This window comes from Schistocerca serialis, chromosome 8 (genome assembly GCF_023864345.2).
Source record: "Schistocerca serialis cubense isolate TAMUIC-IGC-003099 chromosome 8, iqSchSeri2.2, whole genome shotgun sequence".
In the NCBI taxonomy this organism is placed as follows: Eukaryota; Metazoa; Arthropoda; class Insecta; order Orthoptera; family Acrididae; genus Schistocerca; species Schistocerca serialis.
The window spans coordinates 270,496,126-270,518,463 of NC_064645.1; the positions used below are offsets into that span (position 1 = coordinate 270,496,126).

Genomic DNA, 22,338 nt, shown 5'->3' on the forward strand with positions numbered 1-22,338 from the left:
ACAGGTGCTCAATAGTAATTTCTTCTTGTCAGAAATAATTAGCAATTGTATTGGTTAATTAAATGTGAAGTTAGTACATGAAAAAATTAATAACATGTGAGGTGCTACCAAAACTGTACATGGCACAGCCAAGAATTTACAAGACTTCCAACTCTGTACTGAGCTGAGGCTTTTGTTGGGTTATTTTACAGTGAGTGATTCCACTTGGTAACCTAAGAAGGGCTCACCAGACGGTACTGAGATGGTGCTAACCTCACCCATCTTGGTGAAAAGAAATGTTTAAGCCTTAGGCCACTTTCACTGGCCTCAGAAAAATAGGGAAAACTGTGTATTAAATTTTGGGAATGTAAGGGAAAGACAGATTGCTACTTACCGTAAAGAGGACTTGGTTAAGTTGCAGGCAGGCACAATTAAAATACTTACACATTAGCTTTTGGTCCAACCTTTCTCATAAAAAAGAAACACACACACACAAAAAAAAAAAAAAAAAACACACACACACACACACACACACACACACACACACACACACACACACACAGAGAGAGAGAGAGAGAGAGAGAGAGAGAGAGAGAGAGAGAGAGATTCATTCATACAAGCAAGCACAACTCATGCTCACTTGACCATCATCTCCAGCAGCTTGGACCAGAATCCTGGTATTCTGGTCCAAGCTGCCGGGGATGACGGTTATGTGTGCGTGAGTTGTGAGTTATGCTTGGGTGTGCATGTGCGTGTGCGTGTGCTTGTGTGTGTGCGTGTTTGTCTTTCTTTTTCTGATGAAGGCTGTGGCAAAAAGCTAATGTGTCAGTGTCTTTTAGTTGTGCCTGTCTGCAACTTAATGTGTCATCTTTATGGTAAATATCGAACTATTTTTTCCTTACATTCTCAAGATCCCTTATAGTTTTGAAACTCCAACCTTGAGTTTCCATTGTTATATTAATTTTTGAATAGTTCTCTGGTATTCAGGTGGGTGACATCTAAGAAGTGTGATATTTTGGCAAGCTGACTTCTTGCCATCTTCAGGCATTCCTGATGTCTGAGTGATATATGCCGGGACCACTGTTACACTGTGGCCAGACCTAGATGCAAATTGCTGCTGGCATGGTGACAATGCTTCTTCATCCTATTCAGCTGACAGGAGTGGAACTCCATGTAGACTGCCACTGTGCTCTTGTGATACTCAAGGCTGGGTTCCAGGCCTTGCTTAATTGAAAACTGCTGTCCTTATTTACGGTCCACCAAGCTGTCAGAGCTCTAGACAGTGCGGAAAACAAAGTTAAAAAAATTGGAAAAGTATGTGTGTAACTGCACAGAAGCACAGAACAAAGTATTGTGTCAATATTACAACATTAACAACACAGGGTGAAAGAGGTACAAGGAGCTAAAACAATAGAGCATATCAGTGTGGCTGGTTGACTGCAAAAACAAAAAAAGGAGGAGCCAGCCCCTTTGCAACACACTAAAACCTTCAGCCTACAAGTTTAGGCCAGAGTCCAGACACATCAAAAAACTTTGAAACCTTAGTCACACTAATCTCATCATCAGCTAAAATACAGGGCATATTCCCACTGATATTTGCTTCTGCCCTTGCATCATAGTACAAAACACACCATGTTAAAATATGGTGGATAGAGATGTGCATGCTACAAGCATCACAAAACATAGGATCCTCTTGTCGGAGGAGAGCAGTGCCCAATTCTAAGAGTCGTGAGGGTCACTTCGTTCTGCCTAAGCAACTGGCAGGAGGAATGCCATGTACAGGTTGTTGACTTTACCAACTGCAGCTTATTGGCCATTACCGCCCAACCATTGTACTGTATGCACTTCCCGTGTAGCACTTCCTGTGTAGCACAGAAACGACAGCCTGCAAGGGAATAGGACACTGTGCCACACCCTGTCCTCTGCAGACCTCCTTGGCAGCCCGATCGGCCTGTTCATTTCCCCATATCCCTACATGACGTGGCACCCTGCAGAATGATACCTGCTTACCCTGGCATCGGAGCAAGTACAGTTGGTCATACATCAGTCAGACCAACTCCTCAGTTGGGTACAGGTCCTGTAACGATTGTCAGGTACTAGTGGAATCGGAGCAAATCAAAACCGTTTGCCCTTAATACAATGCATCTGTTGCAGTGCCTTCTGGATTGTGTGGAGCTCTGCTGAGAAAACAGTATACTTGTCAGGAAGGCCAATATTGGAACATGACAGAGCAGCCAAGGGAATCCCCTTTTTTTGGAGCCATCAGAGCACACCACTGTGAAACTGTGAGGCATACGTACAATGTTAAAAAAAGGAGACAGAAGTGTAAAATCTGACATACGATCTTTCTTAAAATTCGTCAATCTAAAATATGTCTGGACCTCTGGCGAAGACAAGATGGAACTCTGCTCCAAATGCAATGTAAAACATGAATACCAGCCACACCCATTTCTAGAAAGCAATCGTGTGCAGGATACCAAACAGCCTTTCCAGTGGAGGCTGAACAGTGGCATGGAATGTGGGAGTGCATGGTGTGGACAGTGTTTTATAAGCCTGGCGCACCATAAGTAGCCATCACCTGATGTGAAGTGGCAGTTCACCAGCCTCGGCACAAAGGCTTGGTTTGGGGCTTGTTCTGAATGCCCCAGTGGCCAACCAAATCCCTTCTTTAAAATACTTTAAAGCCTTAAGTGAGCTGTTTTTCAGAGCCTTAAAATGTGGTATCCATGTAAGCTTAGAGTCCAACATGAGGCCCAGAAACCTCACAGAGTCTTTAAAAGGAAGGAAAGTGTCCCTCATCCTCAATTCAGGAAAGAGAGTAGTTAAAAAGAACACATACAGACTTCTTGGTGTAATACTTAAAACCACTCTTCCACACCCATTCATCCGAATGTCAAATAGTTACTTGCAACTGACGTGCTGTCGTTGTGAGGCTTGAAGAAGAGCAAAACATAGAGAAGTCGTTCACAAACAAACAACACTGGACAGGACTTTTCACTACGGACATAATGTTATTAATAGCTATGACAAAGACAGTCATATTTAAAACGCTACCTTGAGGGACACCGTTCCCCTACCAAAGTGATCAGACAGGATGTCATTGACTCGGTATCTAACATATCGTAACGAGAGGAAGGACTGATTAAAAATGAGAAGACAACCATGAAAACCCCACTCGTGACACTGCTCCAGGATAAGATGCCACCAAGTAGTATCGTATGCCTTCTCAATGTAAAAAAATAAACCCAGAAGGTGATGCTGGCATAGGAATGCCTTTTATATAGTCATCTCCAGGAGGGTCAGGTTATCAAAGGAGGAGCGATACTTCCTCAACCCACACTGAAAGCAACTAAGGAGGTCTCTTTATTCTAAGATCTGGACAAGGTGGCAGTAGACCATCTACTCCAAGGTCTTTCCCACAGAGCTAGTGAGGGCAACACTGTGGTAACTACTCGGGGATGTATGGTCTTTCCCAGGTTTTAAAAGAGGAATTAAAATTGCCTCACAACACAAGTCGGAAAAGCAACCCAACACCCAAATGGCACTAAAAAGTGTGAGGAGGATATCTTTGCTTCACCTTGTGAGGTGCTGCAACATACTATAATGGATTCTGTCGTGACCAGAGGACGTGCCACGAGCCACAGACAATGCAGAATTCAGCTCCCACATGGAAAATGGGCAGGTGTTATCTTCACCACTGGTGGACCAGATGTCCAAACTACACCTCTCAGCATCCACTCTATGGCATTTGAAACCTGGACTCTGACTTGCAGTAACTGTGGCAAACTAGGCCGGCATAGTCCAGGCAATCACCCATGGGTTGGTTTGAGGAGTGCTGTTCCACATTACAACAGCCCCGGCATTGGCACAAAGTTCAAACTGGGCCAACTGGCTAAAAAGTGTCCAGTCTGCTCTACTGAGCACCCATCACAGTGGTTTTTCTTTCCGGTTTCCACTCCATCTGGCAGATGAATCCAGATTGGGAAGTGATCACTTCTTGCAAGTCAACCACTTCCCATTGAGCATTGTGAGCAAGAGCTGGAGAGCAAAGTGACAGATCAATGGCAGAGAACGACCCAGTTGCTGTGCAGAAATAAATGCTCTGTACCGTATTTAGAACGTATGGTCATGATGACATGATAAGCCTCAAAATTGCTCTATCCCTGTAGCAAGTAGTTGCAGAGCCCCAAAGCACATTGTGTGTATCAAAATCACTACGTGTGTGTGTGTGTGTGTGTGTGTGTGTAATAAGGTCAGTTAGGGCCTCTTCATCGAGCACATCATGTGGGGGCAAGTAAAGGGAACATATTGTCTATGGACGAGGCACACGTGCACTGATACAGCAACTGCTTGTAAAGTCGTCATAAGTGAGAGGGGCGAGCAGTGGTAGTCGGTACTGACAAAAATACCTATGCCTGTTCTACCTCTCTCTCCACTCAGGTCGACTTTTCTGTGTAGGATATAGCCTTGTAGCTCAGGGGCATGCAATTGATGGAAATTAGTCTCCTGGAGGTGCAGACACAATGGCCTACCCTGAGATAAGAGACGGAGTTCATCCAAGGCATTCTGAACCCTTGTAAGTTCCAGTGGAGGATGGAAGTCACTTCATCGATGTGGTTTTAATTTACCCCTATCTTTGCACCAAGGAGGTGAAGCACATGTACAGTGAGGGGGAGTGGAGGGGCTGCCTGGATTCTAGGTATCTAACTCCATGATGTCCTCCTTATCAGTCAGACTTGAAAAAATGATGTCTGATGGAGCTCGGGACAGCTTTTGACCCGAACACTGTGAGCCTTTCCTTGCAGCCTGTACCTTCAAGGATGAGGGGAAAGGGGATGTTGAAAGGCACTCTGCTTTTCTTGTTCCTTCTGGATGCTACTGCAGAACTGTTGTTGGTCTTTCCTGGTGCAGCTGCCTGGATTGCTTTGTCCTTAATCTTTTTCCCTTGGCATGTACAAGTTCAAGTATGGGTGCTTGTGGTGGATACAGGCACACTAGACACCGTGTGCGTTGAAGTGCCTGCCTTGGGAATAGGTTTCTGCACCATGGAATACTACAAGGTGGCAAAGACAGGGGGTTTCGTCACCATATATTCTTTTTTGTCTTCGGCATAGGCAATACACTTGGTCAATTTTTTTTTTTCCTGTATTTTCCGTTCCTCAGCAAAAACAGGGCGGTCTTGGCTCCAGACTGGGTGGTTCCCAGAGCAATTGATTCAGATCGCTGGAGGCGGACAGTCAGTCCCAACATCATGAGAAGCTTTTCCGCACTTCCCGCAGATTGCTTCATAGGGTGTATACGTGGACAAGTAAAAAAAATTTCCGGGGTTTTTCCCGGATTTCCCGGTTAAAAACACACTTTCTCCCAGGTGAAAATATACTTTTTCCGTGTTAAGTGACAGTTTACTGTTCCTCGGCACTGTAAAACTCGTCAATCCTTTGAATATTTATGGTTTTATATACCGACGTAGAATTTCCCCGAGCTTTAGAAAACGAAACTTAGGGGAAAAACACGTTTTGAAAGACCTTTGACGTGCAGCAACATGTACGCTGCATATTTCCGTATTACGAAGGTATAAGTTTGAATTCCACCATACACTGCATGCCACTTGCTGAAGCACTGAAATCGAGATTGCGATGCACTTTTGTAAGCCAGTCATAGCTCATGTCACGTGATCTCGCCAGCTGATGACAGCACAGGACACGTGATGTAGTCAGCCAATAGCAAGATCACTCACAAGTAGCGCGAAAACACAAATAAGGAAACTTAATGGTTTAAACTAATATAAATAGCATTCACATATAATACTGGTCTCGAAGATTAATAAGGTGGAAGAGAAGGTAAGCTTCCACATACAATATTGATCTTTTTTGCACGTGTTACACTTTAAGATACATCACACAAGTTTGGCAACAAAATTCTTCTAAATGGTCGTCCTCAAAGAGTGGATTTTTAAATGAGAGTCAAACGCTTTGTGATTTAAGAAATTCATCGTACATTCTCGCACATAGTTCATCTTGAAAATGAAATTTGGTTTGAATGTAACGCTTTTCAAACCACCATTAGCAATATTTTCCCGTGACCTGTTAGAAATAGGTTCATTTCATCAGTTGGAAGAGAGCGTCAGATAACAGGCATCACTGCGCTTGTGCGACTACGATGATGCAGGAAGCCTCCATGTTCGTACATATAAAACATTAAAAGATCTTGCATTATGTCATAAAAGAAACTTGAAGCGCATCGGGATTTCGTGAACCGTACTAAAATGCATAATTCGGTTTGAAATGCACATTCGTATGTAAATTTTCTTGGGGTACCAGTACTGTATCATCTAATGTTTGGTTCTTTATTATGGCATAACGCCATACGTGCACTTGAAATGCAGCGGACAGTTGGAACTAGCTAATCGTGTGAAATTAAACACTTCGTTTCAAGTAAATTGACTGCCTCAGCAGAAAAGATTAATGAAAGCCAAATCTCTTTAGCAAACCGACAAAAATAACTTCATTGTTCTGCAAGGTGATTAATGCTCGACTGTCAGGAAAGTAGAAATAAAATCTAAAACTAATAACATATTTTAGTCTTCCGTAATTATGCGAATGTATTTTAATTCATTTGATAGCTTCCGGCCGCAAAAATCCGTTTGTTATCATTTAACGTGAGAGCAATAAACGAAGAGGAAACAACAAAATCACTGAACGTAAACACGTCACATGGAGACGACCCATCTCCCCACCTCAACTCGGACTGCTCTGGGCATCAGCCCCAGATTTACTATATTTCTGAACCGGGGCGATATTAAATAGTGGCGCCCAGCCACACTTCTGTAACCAGAAGCGAGAGAAGGTACTACTCATATGTGACTCAACTGCGCAAGCGCAAGAGCCCGCCCGCAACTGCTCAAACGATTCTAATTTAAACAGTTGTCACGTCACGATTGGAGGCAATTTGTTGTTATGAAGTATTGCATAGTCTTCCTAAAGCCTTTGACACACTTTGCTGTTGGCAGACGCTTGTATGTCACTGTGTTTTGTTGTATACGGCGCATTTCCTTTGCAACATGAGTTTTATTTGCATCCCCCCCCCCCCCCCCTCGTTCATGTTTTGTTGCCGCAGTATTAACTGCAGTAGCCGGATACAGTAATATCCTTTGTTAAGAGTATTGGTTCTTACCAGTCAAAATCACAAAAATTTAACTGAAAACTAAAACAATGAAAAATTCCCGGAATTGTAAACAATTCCAGGGTTTTTCCCGGTTTTCTCCCGGATGAAAAAATTCTCGAATTTTTCCCAGATCTCCCGGTTGTCCCGGGTCGTATACACCCTGGCATCACCCCCACAACTCATGGTTGTATGGCCGAAACACTGGCATTTATACACTGCACAGGGTTAGAATGTAAGGCTGAACATTAAGTGAATGGAACCCCGCCATAATATGTTCAGGCAGTGTCAGAGAACTGAATGTGACAATGAAAGTGGCTGTCTTTTCAGTTTCTCCATTATTCCTTTGCTTTTGTTCGTCCACATCGACTATCCCCTGGGATTCCCATTCTTGCTTCAGTTCTGCTAAGTCCATGTCCACTATATTTTGGCATGTGACAACACCCTTAATGGAACTGAGAGAGGTGTGCATCTCTACAATGATATTCTATTCACCCAGTTTCTGAGATTTCTGAAGAAGTTCCACCCGCTTTGACTTGTTAGTTTCTACCAACAATGAGACATTACACAGTCATTTTCTAGATTTTAAGGTGCCAGCAAGGCCTTCCAAAACCTTATGGATATATAAGGGCAACACTTTTTCAAATGCCCCCACGTTCACCAGAAACACATTAATATTCATGACTCCATCAGCCATGTTACTGAAGTCCAAAGTGTTCTTACTATCGGGAGACTAGCCTCTCTCATTCTCTTGGATGAATGGGTGTGAACACTCGCGGGCAGTATATCCTTCCCACTGGGAGGAGAGGGAAATGATTTTGAGGGTTCCATCTCAGTCCCACGAGCAGCTAGGGAAACAAAAGGGTCCACTCAGAGAGAGCCTCATGTGCCTGAGTAAGCCTTATACGACTAAGGTTCCCCAGAGGTTGCCTCCTGACAACTGTTCCACCTTAATGGCCATGCACCCCATCTGCGCACAGTACACCTTGTGATTGACAATTTTTTTTAAACAGTGGTTTCACCATCCTTGTGATCCAGGTGGTCAAGCCAAGATCTCCGTTCCACCACTGTGCCACACGATGGTCGCTGAAGAATGTCTAGAGCTTATGGTGACAGGGCTGGCTTCACTTACCAGTCCCCAGCTCAGGAATCTCAGGGTCACCAAGCTCGTACTCAGCAAACGAATGCCGATCCCCCCGAGGGCATCAGAGCTCTACAGTTTCTTGAGAAAACAATGCCAGAAGGTGTTGGAGTGTTGCAAAAACTTGGTGCTGTGACAGTTCATGTCCATGGAAGATGTAGTGCTCTGCCACAACAGACTTTGTCGGCTGAACAATGTGTGTGTGATGTTTATGCTCAGTGCACCTCACCTGTATTGTCCGGGTAGTCTGGCCTACATGCATTTCCCCACACTGCAATGGATGCTGCAGACTCCCAGTTTGCCGAGTATTACATAGCCTTGAGTGATCCTAAAAGGTTATTTTGATTCGTCAGTAGAACACACACTTGACATTGTATTTCCAGAATATTCATCATAATTTTGCCGATGTCTTCCCAATGCAACTGATTTATCTTTGCCTTCAGCACATTATGGTTTTGGCTTCTTTTGTTTTAAGGCCTGTTGTACCTGGCAGTTGCTGTAACTGTTCATATGAAACACAACCTGTAAGTGCTGCAGTTTATCTGCTGGACTGTCACAGTATGACATTTCATGTGCTCTCTGCACTAGGCTGCTTAGGACACCTTCGGGTTCGAAGGGGCATGACAGCTGGAGGCCTGCAAGTACAAATCTATATGTGTCAGTTTATGGTAGATGCTGTATCCTATTGTGCTGTCTGGTCTTCATTTGATAAGCACGTCCCGAAATGGAAGTTCATGGTTTTCCTCTATGTCCATTGTGAATTTGATATTCTGGTGCAGCAAATTTAGGTGTTGCAGAAAGTTTTGTAGGTGATGTCATCCATGTGACCACAATACGAATGAGTTGTTGACTGTCAACAATTCACAATTCACATTGAAAAAAGTAGGAGGGCTTGTAGACTGCCAACTCCAGGGCTGCTTCTTCAATGGCTCCATGATCATATTAGCTATGACTGGTGATGGTGCCAGCCCATCGTTAATCTGTCTGTCTGTTCATAATAATTTCCATCGAACAGAAAGCAGGTTGACGTAAACACAGATTGAAACAGCTTTGTTAGCGATGGCTCAAACTTTTCTCCTACGAGGGAGTCTCTTAGAGGCAACTTGTGAAGAGAGATACCAAGCTGATGTTACATGACATTGGCACATTGACAGAGCACTGTGTCATCTGATGAATCCCGTACCTCCGTCATGTTGATGGGAGGGCGTGAATCCGATGTCTTCCAGGAGAACAACTGCGGGATGGAGACAAGCTGGTTGCAGCTTCATTATGCTTCGGGAAACATTCACGCGGGAATTCATGAGCCAGTGGAGCTCATGCAAGCACCATGTCAACCAAGAAGAATCGCACAAAGTTTGGAGGCCACATATACCTCTTCATGATGATGATGTTTCCCAATGACAGTGTCATTTTTCAACAAGATAATGCGCCATGTCACAAGGAGAGGACAGTGATGGAGTGGTTCGAGGAACACAGTGGTGAGTGCCAATTGATGTGCTGGCCCTCCAGCTCACCAGATATGAACCAATTGAACACATTTCTGCATCATTATCAACTGCATTTCGAACTCATTCACAAGGACCCCTTGAGTGCAAGGTCACAAAAGCCCAATGATGTTCACAACATCGCCATCCCACATATTGTCTAACACGCAACCACAATTTTGGGTGCTAATGGCAACAGGGGGTGGGACTGGAGACATACAATGGTGAGCATAGTGTGAGGCTACAGAGCACAATTGAACTGCTTATTGATATGTAACTCACAACAGTGATACAAAGCGGAGCAATGGCAATGCTAAACAAGGCAAATATCGCATTGTATCGACAACAACAGTTGTTGAAGTTGATGTTTCATCACGAAGCAATTTCATGTAGTTCACCATTCTTGACAGACAGGTAGCTACTAACCCCATCTCCAGAAAAATGTATTAAAGGACAATCATTGTCCAAGTAGTGAGAAAGGAGTGGCAGATGAAATATCAGCATCTCTGCAAGATGAATCAGTGGAATGTATGGTGTAGTATACATTCAACTGTGCGGACAATGTACACGAGGAGTATAATGACGACAATATGTGCTTAACAAGTGAAAGTAACAATATTAGAGAAGGAAAGTTGCTACTCACCATATAGCGGAGATGCCGAGTCATGATAGGCACAACAAAAAGATTCACACAATTATATCTTTCAGCCATTAAGGCCTTTGTCAACAATACACACACACACACACACACACACACACACACACACACACACACACACACACACGTCTGCAGTAAGTGATATTGAAACAGGTATCAAACCATGTAATTCATCATCCTTGACAGACAGGTAACTACTAATCCCATCTCCAGCAAAAGTTAGTAAAGGACAACACTGTCCAAGCAGTGGGTACCAAACACAATTGCGTACATGGAAGATCCTCCATAGCAAAGTAAAAAACTAATTATCAACAGATTTTGAATAAGTCCACAGCAATATGACTGTGTAGTGCATAAAAAAACTACAGATATGTAAGGGAAGAAAAGGTGCACTTGATACAAAAACTGGTGTTTGACATTTCAAGGATACTTGATACAATTTACAGGGTGTACCAATAGTGACGAACTACATTATGCACATCAAACTGCACATGGCACAGATTACAGTAACTTCAAGGAAAGCAGTGGATGGTTGCAGAACTTCAAGCAGTGCTACAGAATTGGAAGATGTAAGATAAAGAAATTTCAAATAAAGTGTCAACTTGACAATGCACAGCAAACTGTGGAATTGGCCAAAAAATCTGTAGATGAGCTAAACAAACTTATCCCACTGTTCAGTAAAGATCCCCCCCCCCCCCCCCCCCCAACTCCGACCATCTGCGTTTTGAAAATGAAGTGCATATGAAAGGAACCCTGAAAATTAAGGTACCAAGACAGTTGTATCAAGACCAACAAACATCAATGCCTCAACAGATTCGTATACAATTATGCCAATTGTAATTCCAGATGGTTAATTGGCTGGAAAGTTATTTATTGCACTGTGTGAAGTTGGAGGTGATCTATCCGCTAAGAAAAGAAGTTAAAAGCAACTACATGTTAAAACCAATTGATGGAAGGAAAGAGAGCTAGAAACAAGGTCTACCTCTTGGAGAAAGGTCCACAAAATACACCTTAGAAACAGTAGAGGTACTGAACCAATGATTAAATGTTTGTCGTCATACTGCTACGACGGATAAAAAGTAAAACACGGTCGACAGCCCGCGTGTCATTTGTTAAAACGGCTGATAACTCAGACGGCAAACATACGCTAGAATGTAGTGGATAAAAAAAAGGGGCATTTGGCCAGCAAATGCAAACCATCAAAGGTTGATGGCAATGAGCACAAAGTGGTGGGGATCACCATTTAACAAATGTCAGTGGCGACTAAGACAGTGCCCAATATGCAACCCAGCCAGAAGGATCTCCTCACGACAAGAAAGCTGAGAGGAGGTTGGCCAAGCTGTTGGGAGCTTGTTCCCGTGAAGAGAAAACCAGTGGTGATGCCAAAGTGATGCCACCTGCTGACAGACGGCAACACAGAGATCATCCGAAGGAATGGAAGAGCTAGCAGGGCAAGGCAGGAGGACTGCAGCCTTGGCAGCAGTGTCAGCAGCCTCATTTCCCATCAGGCCAACATGATCAGGAACCCACAGGAATACCACAATGCCTCCTTCAACAGCGAGCAAGTGAAAGCTTTCTTGGACCTGCTGCACTAGGGATGGACTGTGTATAGCATACAAAGGCTCTGAAGGACACAGAGAGAATCGGAGCATATGACACAATTAAAAAGCCTATGTCTTCGGATGTACTGGGTGGCTGATAGAAGGCAAAGGGCTCTGCTGTAAATATTGACCAGTGTTCTAGAGGCCAATACCAAAAATTTGGTGCCAATGATGAAGGCACACACAATGCCACTGTTAGTCTCCAATCCATCAGTGGACACGTAGGTTCTATTGCTAAACTGCTTGCGAAGGGTGAGAAAATTACTGCGATAGATCAGATCTGGAGTAGTTTCCTTGGGAAGTGACTGGAATCCAAGATGAACACAGGCTGCCACATGAAGCCGAGGCAGTGAATGGTCCACACCCATTGGGAACGTGGCAGGTAACATGAATTTAAGCTGCTGGAGCAGTAGCCGAAAGCGAACTCTGGAAGGTAACACAGAAGGAGGACACACCCCATACTGGCAGTCACAGGAGTCAACAAAGAAGAAGGAAAAGGAAGGGTGGTCGTGCATGGCAGACAAATAGCATGTGTAGCCACTGAGGACAGTATCACCCCTGTATGACAGTGGTAGTTCAGCAGCTTCTGCATAGAGACACTCAACCGGGCTAGTGTGGAAGGTGCCAGTGGCCAAATGTATTCCACGATGGTGGATTGCATTAAGATGATATAAGATGGAAGAATGTGCAGATGAATAAGCGAAACACACACTCTTAGTTTTGAATTGACCATTATGTTCCATCACTTCACAAACACACCTGGTGAGAGAAATGGGGCAGTAGCTACAAGGAAGGTGTTTGCCCTTACCAGGTTTAGATAAGGATATGATAGTGGCTTCATGCCAGCATCTCGGAAACATGCCATCTGTTCAAATACAATTGTACGTATGAAGGAGAAAGTGCTTTCCTGAAAGAGAAAGGTGCAGCAACATCTGAATGTGAACATTGTCCAGTCCTGGGGAGGAAGATTCTGATGAAGTAAGAGCTTGGTCTAGCTCCCTCATAGTAAAGGTGGCATTTTAGTATTCGTGATTCTGAGAGGAGAAGGGTATCTCAAAAGCCACCTCCACTTATTTCCAAAGGAGGAAGGTGGGGTGATAGTGGGTGAAGCTCGAAATCTCCACAAAATAGTGGCCCAAGGTGCAGAGATAGCAACAGGATCCACAATGACATCATCTGTTATGGACTGGCTGGATACCAGGGAATGGACCTTGGCCCCAGAGAGCCAAATGAGGTTGCCCCACACAACAGAAGAGAGAGCGAAACTGTTAAAATAATTAACAAATGAAATCCAACTAGTTTTTTTGCTATCCCGAAGAATGCAACAACAATGTGCACGCAACTGTTAATAACGAATACAGTTTTCCCTCATAGGATAACTGTTAAAAATATGGAGAATATTTCTCCGCGTGCGAATCGCATCACGGCACACCTCAGTCCACCAGGGGTCAGGGACACAGCGTAGTAAAGATGAAGCACAAGATATGGAATTTTCTGCAGCAGTAAGGATAACGTTTGTAAGGTGCTCCACCTGTTCATCACAACTGTGAAAACATTATTCGTCGAAGGTTGTCAGGGAGGAGTAAAGCCTCCAGTCAGCCTTAGAAAGCTGCCAGTTGGGTTTACACAGAGGTGGGGTAGGAGTCAGCAAACGGATAGTGCACAGGAAATGGTTGCTTGAGCACGTGTCAGACAGAACAGACCACTAGAGATGATGGGCAAGTTGGGCAGTGCAGAACGAGAGATCCAAATGGCAGTAGATATTCGTGGGGCCTGAAAGGAATGTGGATGCTTCGGTGTGAAGACAGATAAGGTTGAGTTGATTTAGAAAGCTATCCAAGAGGGCACCTCTCGGACAGGTTCTGGAAGAGCCCCAAAGTGGATGGTACACGTTAAAGTCACCGAGCAGCAAAAAGGGCGGAAGGAGGGAGTCGATTAACACCCTAAGCTAGAGTAAGTCTGCCCTGGTAACAGTGTATGACAGAGGAATGCAGATGTCACTAATAGAAAAGGTGAAGTGACAAAGGAAAATGTGGACTGCAACAGCTTGCAGCTGGGTGTTCAGTGAGATGGTTTGGCAGGTCAAATTGGAGCAGAAGGAAATTCCTGGAGGCAGGTAACAACAGGCTGCTGATTCCAAAAGCAGCCATAATACCTCCTTGTTGGATCTAATGCCACAAATGTTCTATTGGAGGAGTCATAATGGGGAATGGGGAGGAGTGAACAAATATAGGGCAGTCACCTCAGCAGCTGCCGAGTGCCAGCCTTCGAAGACTCACTGTTGTGTGGCACAGAGGCTGGAGGATAGTATTCCATGAGATCTACAGAGGTGTTGGCATTCTCCGTCGGTTAGTCAGCAGACTTCATGGCAGAAAAATGGATGGTGGTGCACACCAGCCAAATGGAGATCAGCTGGGTGAGGGTACTACGCGGTGACACCACGGAAGAGGATCTCCGGGTCAGGGCAGGAGAAGACCATTTGCATTTATTCAATTTTTTAATGCCTTTACGGTTGGCAGAGGTTCGCCAGAGGGACGTAAAACGTCTTCGCAGGAGTATTACTTTTGTCCTTTCCATCCTGTGGGTTATGTAGCAAGTGATTTCATTCCCCGAGGGCAAAGATTTGTTGGCTTTTTGCACAGCTGTAGGAGGAGGAGATGGGGATGCTACCATGATACTGGGCAATATTACAACTGCAGTGCTGAATTGGAGGTCGCAGGTCTGCCTGGCCATGTCCTTCGTGGAACAAGGCATAGCAAGAACAGTACTATAAGTGCCAGATGGTACAATGCAATGCTTTTGACTAGCCAACAACTTGCAAGCAACAGGGTGAGGTACTTTTTCCTTCATCTGTATCTCCTGGTGGCCTACTCATCAAGATACATGGGACATTCATGGGATGAGGCGGCATGGTCACCATTACAACTGATACCGTGAGGAGAAGAAGGTGTGCAATGCCCTTGTGAGCATACCTTTCAAAAGTAGCACATTTGGCCTTGTTTTGACAGGACATGTGAGTGTGGTTGTAACATTGACACTGGTAGCAATGCATCAGGTCTGGAACACACAGTCAGACTGTGATGACTTCAGAGCCTCCTCTGATCTCTGATGGAAGCACTGCTCGATCAAATGTGAGAAAAAAGAGTACGTGTACATACAAAGGTGGCATCAACCTTTCTCATTACCTGACGGACTACAGTGATGTCCTGGACAGAGAGGTAAATTTGGATTTTTCCGTTGGTCAAACCATCAAGCACCCGAGTGTAAATAATGCCACAAGAAGAACTCAGAATTCGATGGCCCTCGACACGAACCGTACAGCCTTGGAGGAGCGAAGCTGTAAGCGGTTGCTGGGCTTGAAAAGCACAATTGGTCTCCAGAAGCACAGTCCCATTATATAAGCAAGGGCAGAATTTCACAGGGCCTGCAATTGGATCAACACCTTTCTGAATAATAACAGAAATAACCATAGCAAAGGACTGGCCTCCTTCGGTACACGATAGCATGAGGAACTGAGTTGCAGCTGGGAGAGTCTTTGAATCTTTAGCCTCATTCTGTTTACGTTTAGTAGATATAGACTAAGATGGTGATTGCATCATTGCGAAAAAATCTCCCACAATTGCCAGCATCTCCAACAGCACGCACCTTCTAACTAGGGGTCCCTACGGAGGGGAGCTCATCCACCTTAGGTGATTGTTTACACCTCAGGTCACACCTCCTGAACTCCTGGCAATTGGGAAGGTAACAGCTCAGGCAGTCACCTGTTCCTGGGCTGGCCTGTACCAGGAAGTACATGCGAACCCTACCTGTCAACTGGGAGCTGAGAATTATGCATTACCCAGTCACCTGTTATAATAGGCTAGCCTTCAGGAGCGCACAGAGAGGAAGAAGAAAAAAAGGGTAACCTCACAGGCTGTAGCGGAGAAAGGGGAAGAAATGGAGAATGAAGAAAGAAAGAAAAACAGTTGAGGGACTGTTCCAGTGCTGGGCTATTGAAATTGCAACACCCATTTCAGAAAATACTAGGACATGTTACGCACAGGAGGGGAAAAAGAACAGGAGTAGAGACACTCAGAGCATGAAAAGTGAAGAGGTGCTGTGAAAGTTGGGGCCCCATGGCAGTCAAGCTCGAACTCACCAGAGAGTGGTAAGTCCCCTTGGGAGATACTCCTTTAGAGCAAACTATCTCTCTTGAAAAGTATGTTCCATTGCAATTAATACCACGAGGTACCACTGGACAAATTCAGCCTCTGGGTGCTTGTCTTTTCCGTTCCTATAAAATGTATTATTGCACTATCTTGTAGCTATGCCTTAAAGGACAGCCAGTTTCACGATAAGTTCCATGACAGACTGTTTTGCATTCAGTTGCATACGACCACATTCCATTAGTTCTCATCAGCCCATTACACCAATATGACACTATATGCCTTCTTTAAATGTAGATACCTAACTGAACATCGTGCATGGTTTGTAACTCCCACAGAGTTTGCCTCTGATCTTGATGGGGTGAACCTTTACAATCAATGTGGCATGCCGTTTTTCATTCGGTATTCATGGTGTAAGTTAATGGTTTGCTTTGAATATTTCATGAATGTTGACATTGTTCATTTTGTGAAGTGTAATACCTATATCCCATAGAAGGTCAATCTCTGCACCTCCTGCAGACCATTTTCTGTCGCCCTCCTGAAGTACACGGTGAGTCATTAGCAGCTAATATTCTTCCTGTCATAATTGTCAGCACAACGCTATCAAATGCACCTTACTAAAGACTGAACTTGCAACCTTGCACAAGAGGTGTTCCTTGTCAGACTTCAGGTTCCCCCTTGTATGATAAATGTACTTCAACTGTTGGACTGAGTATTTTTGTCAGTGGACAGCATTTTCCAGAATATTTACAAAGAAAATTATTACGGATATAACAATGCTGTTTCCAGTCTGCTACCATGAGAATATTCTTAAGTAAAAATCACTAGTACACTATCAGTTTTCCTCTCCTTGATTTCAAAATTTGCTTAAATGTGTGTGTCATTCTTCAAAATATACAGGCTGGACTAATCCCTAACTCCAGCCCAGTTTTCTATGAAAACATCAATGTCATTCTGCGACTAAATGCTGTCAAATGTCGTCCTTAATTGTATTTTCATGGCACACAAGAAATACATATGTATATATTTATGGAGCAATGACAATATTTCATATTTTTTCAGTAGCTAAAATAAATAAAATTAGTGCAGACATGTTGGAAATTTATTTGCTTGACTATACTTCCTAGCTATTTGGAAAGATTTATACAAATAAAATATGAGTTGTGTTTCTTTACAAATTTAAAGCTGTCTTTTGACTGTTTTGTATCACTGATTCAGTGCTCATCTCATGAACAAATGAAAGCAGTGACAAGAGAGTACAACAAATAATGAGAGAATTCAGAGCTGTACACTAGAGAGTTCCAAGAATAGAAAACATGCATTGTCATATTTCATTGACGTTTTTAGTAACTTCTAGTTCATGTCTGCAACTAAAATCCGGCATACGGAATGTTTACTAAGTTGGCTAATAGTGGGACAAAAATTAATACAGATTTCAATACAACAAATCTGACCATTCCCTTCTCATTAACAATAATCTGTGCAACATGTTTCATGCGACCAATTCATCTGTTTTGATTCTAGGTATCCCCTTCCCCCTTTTTCAACATTTGCTATAAATGAAACTTCCTGGCAGATTAAAACTGTGTGCCCGACCAAGACTCTAACTCGGGACCTTTGCCTTTCGCGGGCAAGTGCTCTACCATCTGAGCTACCGAAGCACGACTCACGCCCGGTACTCACAGCTTTACTTCTGCCAGTATCTCGCCTCCTACCTTCCAAACTTTACAGAAGCTCTCCTGCGAAACTTGCAGAACTAGCACTCCTGAAAGAAAGGATAATGCGGAGACATGGCTTAGCCACAGCCTGGGGGATGTTTCCAGAATGAGAGCTTCTGTAAAGTTTGGAAGGTAGGAGACGAGATACTGACAGAAGTAAAGCTGTGAGTACCGGGCGTGAGTCGTGCTTCGGTAGCTCAGATGGTAGAGCACTTGCCCGCGAAAGGCAAAGGTCCCGAGTTCGAGTCTCGGTCGGGCACACAGTTTTAATCTGCCAGGAAGTTTCATATCAGCGCACACTCCGCTGCAGAGTGAAAATCTCATTCTGGATTTGCTATAAATGTTTGCAAACACCCTGTATATTCAGATACTAAACCCAAAAAGGAAACTCAAAATAACTATAAGGAAATGATACAATAGATGAAAAAATGTGACTTTTGCAACTACCACAAATTAGTTTAGAGATCCAGGGGAACCAATCCTAACCATTTCAACAACACAGCACCTTAACCCTTTTCACCCCATCTACAATACTGTTTTTTACAAGTCAAAACACACAAACATAATAATACTTCAACATGTTATGCCCCAAATCTTTTTCAGTTTCACCAAATTCAGTTTCACCAAAGTGTGGAACATACCTGGTGTCTCATTATTTTCTATCCATACAGTGTTGTATAATGAGGTTTCTACATTGTACGTGGATAGTATTTCAGTTCACTCCTCGGAATAGATAGTGTAATATGGGGTGAATAGGAACAAATTTCAACTTCAAAAGAAAAAACTAAGAAATTTAAAAAGAAAAATGAAAATATAAATTATATAAGATTATGGGTCTTCTGCCTAATTTTAAAACTGTAATTTGTTTTTGGACCTGGCTCATGATTTTCTAACAAAAAATAAAATAAAAACTTGATGTTTCTATTCATCCTGCAAAGTGAGTTGAAGAGAAACAGCAGAGTTAATTTCTTTATTGCTTCTATTAATTAGTCTTTGGGTGAACAGAGACAAGACAAAATCAGTTTTGCTTCTAGAAGAATAAGACGTTAAGTTTACATGGTTCAAAAAAGTTTTGTTTAGTACAAAATTAAGAATATTGCATGAATTGTGATTTTTATTCTATTTCCCAAATAGTGTTATATCTCTAATTACATTATTGTAACATTAAACTGATGAACTTTGTTTGTTTCTTACTGCATTAACTCACAGACATCACACTTAAAAATGATGTCTTTGAATACAAAAGTCACAGGTACCCCCAGGAGTAACAGAGAGCTTTTGAACAACATCTCCATGACTAAAAAGTAACTCATTATCTGTTAAAACAAACGTATTTAATTGGCCTGGATTTTTTTAAAAAAATCACCCAATGTAATCTTTGCCTTCTAAATAACAAATTTTAGATGCATACAATTCAAATGGCTGTTGACTTTTTATGTATCAGAGTGTACACAAGGACGACGAAAAAAAATTCCCGGATTTTTCCTGGGTTTCCCAGTTAAAAATACACTTTCTCCCGGATGAAAATACACTTTTTCCATGTTAAGTGACAGTATACTTTTCCTTGGAACTGTTAAACTTATCAATCCTTTGAATGGTTATGGTTTTATACACCAGTGTAGAATTTTCTGTCAATTTAGAATACAAAACTACGGGAAAAAAATACTTTTTGGAAAGATGTCTGATGTGCAGCACCATGCACACTGAATATTTTCGTATTACGAAAGTATAAATTCGAATTCCACCAAACACAAGGGGAGGGGGGGAAGGGGGGGGAGGGGAGGGGAGGGGAGGGGATGGGATGGGAGTGGAGGGGAGGAGAGGGGAGGGGAGGGCAAAACATCAGACAGACAGGACCTTCGGTGCATGATTTTTGCAAGTCAGAGCCCTGTCAAAGCAACTGATTAATACATTCAAGACCAGGCTAGTGCTGAGTAACAAGTGGTGTACATATAAATTATTTTTTGAAGGGATAAGCAGTACCAGGATTGGATGCGATGGCCCAGGAAATGCGCTTTCAAACTACACTGGTGGGATGATTATGTACATTACAGGTTGACATGACAATGGTGGGGTATTGCTGTTAAAGAGTCTGCATCTGAACAAATATGTTTGCCTCAAACATCAAGACTGTACGGGAGGGAACATAAGACATAGGAAGCATGATAACATGTACTGTTATTTGTTTATAGGTTTAATGTGAACAGAAGTATATAACTGGCCATCAATCAGGGTGTGGTCAACATCAGCCCCCTCCAAGCAACCCATGAAAAGTTTGGCATAAGGAGGAGCCACCCTTGTTCCCATGGGCACATCCTGAGGAGGACAGGACCACAAAAGTTGAAGATGTCATAACATCCTGATCTGTTTGTATGTCCGTCCTCAAAGGTAAAGTAGTTGTTGGTAGTATAAAGTTGATTAATACAAGCAGAAAGAACTTCATAGGTTAGGAATCACGCGAGTGCTGGTTGAGGTAACAAGCAGCAGATAGACCATGTTTATACATTACCTCAACCAGCACTGGCGGATGGTGGTGCAGAGAGAGGTGGTATCAATGGTGACAAGCAAGATGTGTGGTGAGAGTGGTAGGGGGACAGATTTCAGACAATCTAGGGAACAGTTAGTATCTTTAATAGAGGAAGGCAGTATTTGTTCTATATGTTGCAAGTGTTGATCAACTGAGGCAGAGAGATGTTCAGTGGGTGCGTTGAAGTCAACAAGTATGGAACGGTCAGGATGGTTGGTACTGTCGATCTTAGGAAGAAGGTAAATGGCGGGTACATGTGGTTTGGTTGGGGTACGAAGTTCTACTGACTGATCTGTCAGTCCTTGTGGGGGGCCTGGGGTACTAAGGATGCACTGTAGGTCAGTTTGTATCACAGTGGCGAGATCTTGATGGCAGATGGTGCATGCAGAAGTATCAGAAAGCTGCTGTAGACCCTTACTCACTCACTCCCACTCTTGTCCACCGGAAGAATAATGATGGAGTCACCAATTTTCAGGGAACAAAGTGCCTGGAATTCTGCAGAGGACAGTTTAGGGTTTTATTGTAGGGACCTGAGAAAGAATGGTGGTGGTTGTGATCATGAGTTGCTATTGCTGTGGGAGGTGGTGGTGCAGACTGGAGGATATTGATGAGGTAGCCAAAGCTCGGTTATAGGAAAGGAATGGTGGTCGAAGATGTGGCTGTTTGGGGAGCTGGAGTGGGACAGAGATAAAAACACGATTGTTGAGCTAGTGTAGGAGAAAGTAGGATAGCTTTTGGAGGTGAAGTCTGGCCTACTGTTGTAGTTTATAGTTGGCTTTATGGATGATACCATGCAAGTCAACAACTAACAGCAACGACAGGCCAGACCTCATTTCAAAAAGATATCTTACCTTCTCTAAACACTGCCTTGAACAGTTTCAACCATGACTGCAATCTGACCCTTCCCTTCCCCCCCCCCCCCCCCCCCCCCACGATGACAACCACCACCACCTCTTCCAAATCAACCCTTACAAGCTATCCAAGAATTCCTAACATGCAATGTTGCTTCACCATTCTTTCTCAGGTCCCTCTGCAGAATTGCATGCATTTTTTGACTGCTAGACTTTTGTAACAACCATATGGCCTTCTACTTGGATATTACTACCACCAAGTTATCAGTAAAAAGGAATGAGCATACTGATGACACACAATGTCCTGTTGCAGAGGATGCTCTACAACATGACAGTCAAGACCTTGGTGCCTGTTTCACCACACAAGCCACCTGGATTCTCCTGCCTGACAGCACTGAAAATAAAATGATTTTATGGCATCATTGGCCAAAGACCCCATCTGGGGTTGTTTGGGTGCCTGCTGCAAGTCTTTCTATTTGATGCCACTCTAGTGACTTTCATGTTGATAAAGTTGAGATGAAATAATGAGGATAACACAAACACCCAGTTCCCAGGCAAATAAAAATCCTTGACGCAGTCAGGAAATGAACATGATACCCCATGATCTAAGGGCAGTGACGCTGACAACAAGACAACAAGCTGTGGATCCTGACACCACTTTCCGAAAACTTCGCAAGTGGGAACTGGTTTTAATATGTGCTTGGTTCTCGTTACCCACATGGGCTAAAGCTATGTTTCTTTGCAGTAACTTTTCCTTGACTTCACTCTCTTTTATTATTTGTTTTGTATTTTCATTGTTTATTTTCTGACCTCTGTATTTTCCCCCAGGCCCTCCATTGACTATGGTATATCATATGCACTTAGCTTTCCATTCTTGTTGATTCTTTCATGTCGTTTTTCAGTAATCTCTGTGTTGCTTATTATTCTATCTTCCACCTTTAAGATCTCAGGTACTCAAGTCTCTTGTAACTCTTCCCATTTCCTAATTTCCATCAATACTTTTCCTTCATCCCTCTTCCTTTCCCTTGAACCATTCTGCCTCAAGCAGGAGTCACTGACTCTGAAGGCTCACA

At 43.2% G+C, this 22,338-nt stretch overlaps 1 protein-coding gene across 3 annotated transcripts in view; it reads right to left on the bottom strand.

The window, feature by feature from the left end:
• LOC126416277 (probable ATP-dependent RNA helicase spindle-E) overlaps positions 1–22,338 on the bottom strand; it is a 264,514-nt gene that overhangs the window by 85,726 nt on the left and 156,450 nt on the right. The gene's annotated exons all lie outside the window — the stretch shown is intronic.